The 9,566-nt window shown below is 44.2% G+C and overlaps 1 protein-coding gene across 4 annotated transcripts in view; it reads right to left on the reverse strand.

Annotated features, from left to right (window-relative positions):
• LOC117354454 (zinc finger BED domain-containing protein 4-like) overlaps positions 1-6,762 on the reverse strand; it is a 67,617-nt gene extending 60,855 nt beyond the window's left edge. For 2 of the 4 annotated variants that reach the window (XM_033932034.1, XM_033932033.1), the window contains exon 1: positions 6,412-6,762. The gene's annotated coding sequence lies outside the window, so the exon portion shown is untranslated. The remainder of the gene's footprint in view (positions 1-6,411) is intronic. The other 2 variants (XM_033932035.1, XM_033932032.1) reach the window with 2 other exon arrangements.
• Positions 6,763-9,566: the final 2,804 nt, after the last annotated feature.

Genomic DNA, 9,566 nt, shown 5'->3' on the forward strand with positions numbered 1-9,566 from the left:
CCCCTTTACCATCTTGGTCGCTCATTTTTGAACCTTTTCTAGCACCACTATATCTTCATATGTATCTTGCCTAAACCTACTTTAGCATACTTAGCTCCTCAACACAATCTTCTGAAAATGATTTTGAGGTCTATCCTATTTCCATTCCTACCTGTGGCAGTTTATTGTGATCCTGGTCACTGAACAGATATTTATTAGCCCATTCTACGTTTTTCCTCGGCAGCCTCCACAAATCTCTCCCTCACATTTTGAGTTTTTACAATCCCAATTTTGTACTTCTTCCTGTCACTAAATAGGTCCTAAAAAAGGAGTTCTGTCTCCCTATTTTCTTCCTATTTTACTATCCCCCTTTTATAAAACCATAGTGCGGTTTTTAGCACCAGCCACGGCAGTAACAGCTTGCATGCTCATAGAATTCCTATGAGCGTCTAAGCCGTTACCTCCACAGCTGGCCCTAAAAACCAGGCTACGGTTTTGTAAAAAAAAAAAAAGGGGGGGAAGAGTATATTAGCTATTTAAAAAACAGATTCCATTTGCTTCTTCACTTTTCTGTCTGCTTTCCCAGCTTCTCTTATCTTTTCCAGATACTTTGTCTTTCTGTGAATTCTTGTAGCTTATGAGCACTAACTTCTTCCCATGATCTCTCCCTGAATAACAAGAGGGGAGGAAATTAATTTAAGAGCAGAGTGAGTCATTTTGCATTGCTGTATCTACTTCGGCAAGTCACTCTCTCCCACCACTTCTTTGAGGAAGGGATATATTTTACTAAATGAGCTGATAGCTACCAATGATCCAGGCCTCGCCTTCTTCATGGAAACCTGGCTAAAAGACTTAGCATGTCCAGAACTATCCCACCTTTATCCACCTGGTTACAGCATCATCCACTCATCAAGGCCAGAAAAGCGGGGAGATGGCCTTGTCGTAATTTACAAGACCTTTTTCAAAATCACCTTGCCCGACGCCTCCATTCTTCCTGAACTAGAGTATATGACTAGAGAATGACATGGGGGCAAATTTTTCCTCGTCCCCGCGAGTTCTTTTCCGGTCTCTGCCCCATTCCTCCGCTTGTGCAGTTAAGGCGGAGCTTATAGGAAATGGGGTAGGGACAGGGAAATTGAGTTCCTGCCGGGATGGGGACACATGTGTCCCCATGTCATTCTCTATATAACATATGCAAGTTGGAAGATAAACTGATTATATACTCCAAAGCAAAGGTATCCTCCTGGTCTATCACCCTCTCCCTCCCCCAGGACCATGGTCGAACAACATCACAAAACTACTAGAAATTATTTTTATCCTCACTTGCCAATATACAAGTGTAATTGTTATAGGCGGCGTAAACTTATCACTAGAATCCCACAACAATATTAATGTCTCCAAATTTAAAGAATTCCTCCTTGACAATCTAGATCTAAAGCCGTCTGGCCCTACTCATGAAAAAGGGCACACCCTAGATATTATAGCTTCCAATCCTATGCACATTGTCTCAGATTCTACATGGCCCCCAACTCCCTGGTCTCATCACTTACCTGTTGTCCTTCAACCTTTCCCTTTACATGGAAAGTACTTCTACCAAGGGTCCTACTTAAAAAAAAAAAAAGCTTAACAAGAGACAGGATCAATGCAAATCAATTTTGGAACAAAATCATGGAACAATTTAGAAAGCGGCAATTATATACGGTGCTATAGCCATTCATGGCAGATTACACATTTTCAGCCATAGGTACTACTTGCTCTTTGGATTCTATAAAACCTAACAGTTGTTTAGGTTCAAAAAATAAGTAATTCTTATTCTGACAGAGAACAAAACATTTCACAGGAAATTTCAACAAAAAATTAGCTCCCAAGGCTAGGACTCTTGGCTTTAATGCCAAGAATTCTTTCCTACATTTCTAAGATCTTAAAGACATATCGGGGAATATTCGAACATTAGAACCTAAAAACTGATCATTAATATGACGAAAGTACAATCGTAATACATATTCTCTATTGCCGCTTTCTAGGTTGGATAAGATTGTTTCAATTGTAAAATTTTTTCTAAAAATCTCTCCCCAATGTTTGTGGACTAAATAATTGAATTTATAAGTGAATAACCAAAACACTGATTTGAGTGGATTTGGGTTTATAGATTTTCTTTTTAATAATTTTTGTAAATCTGAGTACAAGTATGTAACTTGCTTGTTTGTATTAGTTAAAATTGAATAAACAAATAAAATTAAAAAAAAATCATGGAACAATTAATTTCAACCTCAAACGATGACATCTCTATGCTGGATAACTGGAACAACACAATTGAACTCAATAGCTCCTCATTCCTACCACAACACAAGAACTACCAGAATCTCACCATGGTTCACTGAAAACTTAAAACAGAAAAACAAACCTGCTGCAGGCTTGAGAGACAGTGGCAAAAAAGCAACAAACAGAACATAAACTTCAACAAATACAAATTCAACACTGCCGAAGCCCAAAAAATCCATTTTGCACGTGAAATAGACAACAAAACCTTTGATATGAAAAAGCTAATTCGTCTAACGCGCACTATGGCAGCACCTCCAGAGCTAGGCCTAGCTGACATTAGTTCGCAACCAACTGCCCAGACTCTGGCCAACTTCTTTTCAAACAAGATTAAAACTGTTCAAACAGAGGTCAAGAAGGCAGCCGCCTATTCGCATACTGCTCCCGATGGCAACCGAACCAAATCTGGAATACTTTTAAGCCTCTTACAACTTCTGACACAGCAAAGCTCATTCAAAAAAAACCCCAACTGTCCACTCACAGCTGCATCCTAGACAAATATCCCGTCCGATTGTTAGCTGACGCTCCAGACTATATAATTACCAGGATCACCAATCTCCTGGACAATCTATTACATCATGGCCAACTCCCATCCCAAATGGGTCAGATCGCCCTCACCCCCCCATTCCCAAAATACAGACCTAACTATTCCCTCTAACTACAGGCCCATTGCTGACATCCCAATACTGACCAAATTTCTAGAAGTTCATGTGTGAAAACAACTCTACCTATATTGAAAAATACTCTTGTCTTCACTCCTCTCAGTTTGGGTTCCGACCGCAACACAGTACAGAGCTCCTCCTGCTCACCTTAACCATAAAAATCAAACAGGCCTTAAGCAGGGGTCATCAAGCAGTATCGCTTCAATTTGATATATCAGTGGCCTTTGACTCTGTCAATCATAATCTTCTCTTAAACAAACTAAGTGAAATAGGTATCGAGGGAGCAGTAGTACTTAAGACTGGTTCAATGATTTCCTGCAGATCAGGATTTACTTCATCTGGAAAAACGATATATTTTCCAAAAGCTGGCAAGCATTCTCGAAGGATCCCCTCTCTCCCCAATTCTGTTCAACCTATTTATGAGTTCCATGGGCCACATCAGCTTCAACAACAATGAATGTTTTCTATCTTACACAGATGACATGCTCTTTCTCATCCCTATCAAATGCATATCCATTGATACCCCCCTCCCACCAGAGAATATCAAATGGCATTGACAAGATAACACACCTAAGCCACAGTCAATAAGCTCAAACAATACAACCCCCCCCCTCAAAGTCTTATGGTTTCACAACTCCTTGCAATCATCTCCCACTACCATTAACGTGCCCTCAGGAGTAGTGCTGGACATGAACTAAACTTTCAAAATTTCTGGGAGTCATTCTTGACTCCATCCTCTCCTATGAACCCCAAGTCTCCAACTTAAGGGAAAAAAACCCTACTACTGAAGACCTAATCAGGCCTTTCTTCCATGACTGACACTTTGCCGTACTGATACAAATGCTAATACTTTATCAATTAGATTACTGCAATTCTCTCTCTATGCAGGCTTTAAACGTTACACTCACCCAGAAACTGCAGATGGTACAAAATACTGCATAAAGACTAATTTTCAAACTGCACAAATCTGAGCCACTCTTTCTTTACTTTAGAATACTACACTGGCTACCCATCAATGCATGCATCACCTTTAAACTATCATGCATAATCTTTCATATCCTATATGCTAATTCCTCTGGGGCCCTCAAACCTTTTCTCCAACTCCTAGTCAACCTCATGAAATTTTTACTGTTTCTTTCTTCACCCAATGGAGTTAAATATAAGCACATATTTAGCATGCTTATCACCTACCTTGGCACAAAAAACCTGGAACGACCTCCAACAACCATCAAGATTGAACCTAACTACCTCAGATTTCAGAAAAAAAAACAAAAAAACTCTACTCTTTGAAACAACAAACACCATCGAAACATGATGCCTGAAAACAGAGAATTTCACACCATCCTTTAGTCATATACAGCATGACTCAACCACCAGACAACATAGAAACATGATGGCAGATAAAGGCCAAATGGCCCATCTAGTCTGCCCATCTGCAGTAACTATTATCTATTCCTCTCTCTACAAGATTCCATGTGCCTATCCCAGGCTCTCTTGAATTCAGGCACAGTCTCCGTTTCCATCACCTCTTCTGGGAGACTGTTCTACGCATCTACCACCCTTTCTGTAAAAAAGTATCTCTCTTCTTATGCACCCCTAGCATCCTTCTAGCTTTCGCTGTCACCTTTTCAACCTGTTTGGCCAAATTTTTTCTCTATGCTCCATTTCCTATCAAACACTCCGAGAACAAACCAATTGTTATAAAGTGTGTCTATTGTCTCCGCTATATTCCCCTCTATAAGAGTATTAACTCCACCTTTGCCTGTAACCCATGTTGACTTTTGCCTCATTCTTGTATGTATGTATATATATATATATATATTTTTTTTTTTTTAATTTATATTCTGCATATCCTACAATTCTATGCAGATTACAAATTATTCAGGTACTCAAGCATTTTTCCCTGTCTTTCCCGGCAGGCTCACACTCTATCTAATGTACTTGGGGCACTGGGGGATTAAATGACTTGTCCAAGGTCACAAGGAGCAATGCGGGATTTGAACCCACAACCCCAGGGTGCTGGGGCTGTAGCTCCAACCACTGCACCACGCACTCCTAAATACTCTGAAACCCTCTTGAATTGTAAGTTGCCTTGAACCTAGTTAGGCATAGTGCGACCCAGAAATCCTAGATGAGATTAGACTCAGTGGTTGCAGAGAGTAAAACCTACCCACCCAGCCCCCAAAAACACAGAGGCGGAGGAGGGCAAGCAAACCTTTTGAAAAATAAGTCATTTCACTACCTCCCTCAATGACAGCACTCTCTTCCCATGCCCCTGGCAGTTGCAGAGGCATCACCTCCTACCGCCAGATCAGTCTCATGGAGCCGTCATCGTGAGACTTTAGCTGAGCAGCGGGAGGAGAGGCGCTCATGGACCTCTCTGATTGCCAAGGATGACGCAATGAATGGTGTTAATGAGATAGGCGGTATAGCAATGTTTTGAACAGTAAGTTATTTAATGCATTCTGCCTGCACTGTTGCAGTGGGGGGGGGTCCTGGGCCCCCTCGTTGGGTGGAATTTATGCCAGTGACCTGAATACCGCTGGAATTTATGCCAGTGACCATTGTATTTACAGCACTGAATATGTTCAACAATGGCGTAAGAATTATTATAACTTCATTCCCGTGAGGAAGAGCTGAAGCAAGAAGCAAAAGGCTGATCCCTGAGTTTCAGGGAGGGAAGCTATAATGTACCACAGGCATGAATGAGCCCATGCCTCTGGCCAGCTGTATACTCCTAGCTCTGTGATTTTGAGCAAACTCCATTGTGTCTAGGGAGAAGTAATTCATATTTTTGATGCCTCCAATTATTTAAAAAAGTTAGTTTCTATGTGTATACTCTCCCACTGCTTCCAGAAATGTCCAACAACCTTTGTATATATTTGTCTCATTCTCCCCCCTTCCCATTAGAGGCACAGTACAGCATAAGGTGTTTTCCTGCAAACCAAATAAAAGAGACAACCATTTCGTTACTCAGAAGGGGAAATCGCTGGAAACGAAACAAGCGTTGCTGAGGTTTTGTTTTGGTACAGTTTTGAAGATGACAGCCTAGCTCTGGTTTAAAGGACACCCGGACTGAGGAGCAGCAGGTTACCGAAAGAGCAGCTGCAAGGATCTGGGCCTTTGGTTTTAGCCGATATTTTGCCCAAAGGGTCTTTGGCTGCTCCACTCCGGTGACAAAACGACAGAAGAAGTGGGTGAAGCTTCTAGTTTCGGCGCTGTGAAGTGCCCGGTTTGTTGCCTTCAAAATCCATGGCATGCCAAAACTACTAGAGAAATCGGGGGGCAAGTCCACTCTGCACCAGAAGCAACCCGTGCCTTAACCTTATCAAACCCCTGAATAGATATATATAATAATCTCTCGGTGCCACCATTCCCAGGTACATCTATTGTGAGGGTAACTCTCAAGTCCCTCTGCTGTGCCCGGAACTCATCCCCTGCAAACGCCTACCTGAGCAGCTGCCTTTGCAGGCATCTCCTGCTCCGTTTGCCCTCACGATCTGGCAGCTGGTCGCGGGCTGAGCTCCCGGGGCTCGATCCTGAGCTGCAACTTCGGGAATCCTCAGGACCCAGCTCTCCCCGTCCTCATGGCTGCTGCTGCTGCTGCTGCTGCCTCGCAGGATGGGCGGCCCGCGGCATGCCGGGACTTGGAGTCCTTCCCGGGTGGCGTTTCCTTCCCCCTAGCTCGGCACCGGTTTGCAAACTACATCTCCCGGCAGCACCAGGAAACAGGATGTTTTCAGAATCCGAGAAACTTTATTGACGTGACACTGGGTGGGCGCAATTGCTAAAAGTAAAGTAAAGCGGCTAAGAGAACAGGAAAAAGTATACTACTGGGATGACACTGAGATAAAATGACTGGGTACAGAAATAAAAACAAGGATAATTCTCGCTAGGTTCTGAGCCATATTGCTCTTGGTTATAGGGTTACTATATTCGTGAAGACAAAAAAAAAAGAGGAAAGAGTGCTATGGCCCCGCCCCCGGACCTACCCTCACCCCACCCACGCCCCGCCTCCACGTCTTGCCTCTGCCTTCCACCTGTCCCAGTCCCATCCCTGCCCCACCCCCACCTTTCACCCATTTCCTTAGCCCCCTTTCCCATCCTCTACTCTTTTGGAACCTCATCTATCCTCCATTGTACCTCATCACCCTTTCAGCCCCAGCTCCATCCCTTGCCTCCAAGGCTATTCTTCTATCCCTGTCTCCATATTACACCCCTGCATAGCTTCTCTTTCTTCTTTACACTTTCTCCTGTACCCCATCCTAGGACCAATATCTTTCTCTTCTCTCCCCTGTCCCTCCCCATATGACAACTCTCCCCCCTCCTCATTCCAGCATCTGCCACTCTCTCCCTCTTCACCCAACCACGCCCCAACACCAGAGCCTGCACCAATTCAAACCCCACTCCCCAGACTGATCCACAGGCCTCGCTCTCCAGTTCCCAACTCCCTCACCTACCTCCTCCCCAGCTGCTGCACTGAATCTTCGGGCAAGCCAGCAGCAGCAACGAGGGAAGCCTTCTGCTGCCGGCCTGCCCCAGAAGACGCTTCTCTGAAAATCCCGCCTATGCAGAAACAGGAAGTCGCTGCAGAGAGGCGACTTCTGGGGCAGGCCGGTGGCTGCAGGCTTCCCTCGTCGCTGCTGGCCTGCCCGAAGATTCAGTGCACCGGCTGAGGAGATAGGTGGGGGAGTCGGGAGAGACATCAAAACCCAGATAGAATCCCTCCTTTAAAAAAAGTCATCCAGGCAACCGGGCTGTTCTCTAAAAGAGGACATGTCTGGATTTTCCCTGTCGTCTGGTAAACCTACTTTGTTAGAAAATAAAAATAGTCTTACTTGGTCAGATCAATAGTCCATCTAGCCCAGTATCCCATCTTCACGGTGACCAATCCATCTTCAATGTCCAGGTACTATGGTTTTGCATGTGAGGGGGCAGGAGCGCTGGGTTTAGCCCCCTCTAGCCCCTTCAGGGTCTTGAAGTTGCAGGAAGCTTGAATGTTGGGGCAAAAGTCCCTCTTAGGGCTCTCAAATTGTGACTCAGCGTCATTGGCAAAGCACAAATGCACAGACGCCCCCCAAACCCATGAGAAGACAGCAAATGTTCCTACACAGGTCCTCAGGAGATCCTGTTCAGGGATTTGACTCTGATTATATGAGTTTAATGTTTGAAATATAAAGGGTCATCTGCACAGCATGGAAGTATGCTGGTGACTAACCAGGGGTTTTTCCATCGCAATTCTGAAGAAATCACAGGTCCATTCAGAAAAGGACTTGGATAACTGGGGGGTCAGGATTAATTCCTTTACTCCCACAAAGTGAATTTTCAAGTTTAGAGGACTCCAGGTTGCAAGTGGGTGCTACCAGCCAAGAGTTTGTGGCAGCCCTGGACTAGGGAGAAGACCCAACAAAGTGCAGAATTTATAAACCAGTGGACTTGTCTTAATGTAAGACTTTACAGTATCTCTGAGGGAGTTAAATTTGGAACTGCCACAGGCTTCCACGGCTCAAATTTCTCTTATGGACAGTTCTAAGACCCAGTCCACATTTTTTTCCTTCGCATCCAGAGATCACCATGATGCTGATGGAGCATTGGAAGGCACCAGAGGGCCCTTTGAGGGTTGCCAGAGCCATTACAAAATTGTACCTGATGGCTCCTGAGTTCCAGCAGTTATATGTGCCACCTAAGGTGTATTCGCTGGTAGCGCAAGTTGTGAAGTGTACGTCACGTTCTAGTGAAGGTGGAGTAATTCTAAAGCAGGGGTCTCAAAGTCCCTCCTTGAGGGTCACAATCCAGTCGGGTTTTCAGGATTTCCCCAATGAATATGCATGAGATCTATGTGCATGTACTGCTTTCAATGCATATTCATTGGGAAAATCCTGAAAATCCAACTGGATTGCGGCTCTCAAGGAGGGACTTTGAGATCCCTGTTCTAAAGGATGCACAGGATTTCACGGTGGACTTAGTCCTCAAATGTCAGTTTAAAGCTTTAGCTTTGGGTCTGAAAGTGGTGGCATCCTTTGTGGTGCACACCTGCCATAAAATGCTGCACCAGGCTCCGGCTAGGGAGGAGAGTGCATAACTCCAGGTGGTATTTTCGGGGTGAATATAAAGCAGACACTCTAGATCAGTGGTTCCCAACCCTCTCCTGGAGGACCACCAGGCCAGTCGGGTTTTCAGGATAGCCCTAATGAATATGCATGAGAGAGATCTGCATATAATGGAGGTGCCAGGCATGCAAATCTGCTCCATGCATATTCATTAGGGCTATCCTGAAAACCCGACTGGCCTAGTGGTCCTCCAGGACAGGATTGGGAACCACTGCTCTATATGATGTGTTCAGGGTCATGATCAAAATATCTGCTTATTCTAATCCCCCCTCCCCGATACATAATGGTACACATAATGTTTACTAGCTGCTTATTTGCAATACAAGACTCTGTTTTTGCCATGACTAGTTTTCGTGTAAGCTTATTGCTTTCTGTGTTTCTGTCTTGTTCTCGTCTTTGACGAGTGTTCAATAAACATATTCAAACAAACAAAGAAACTGATCACCTCAGGGATCAATATTGGGGCCCATTCTGTTCAATATACAGTGTTCCCCCG

This window comes from Geotrypetes seraphini, chromosome 2, assembly GCF_902459505.1.
Source record: "Geotrypetes seraphini chromosome 2, aGeoSer1.1, whole genome shotgun sequence".
Classification (NCBI taxonomy): domain Eukaryota; kingdom Metazoa; phylum Chordata; class Amphibia; order Gymnophiona; family Dermophiidae; genus Geotrypetes; species Geotrypetes seraphini.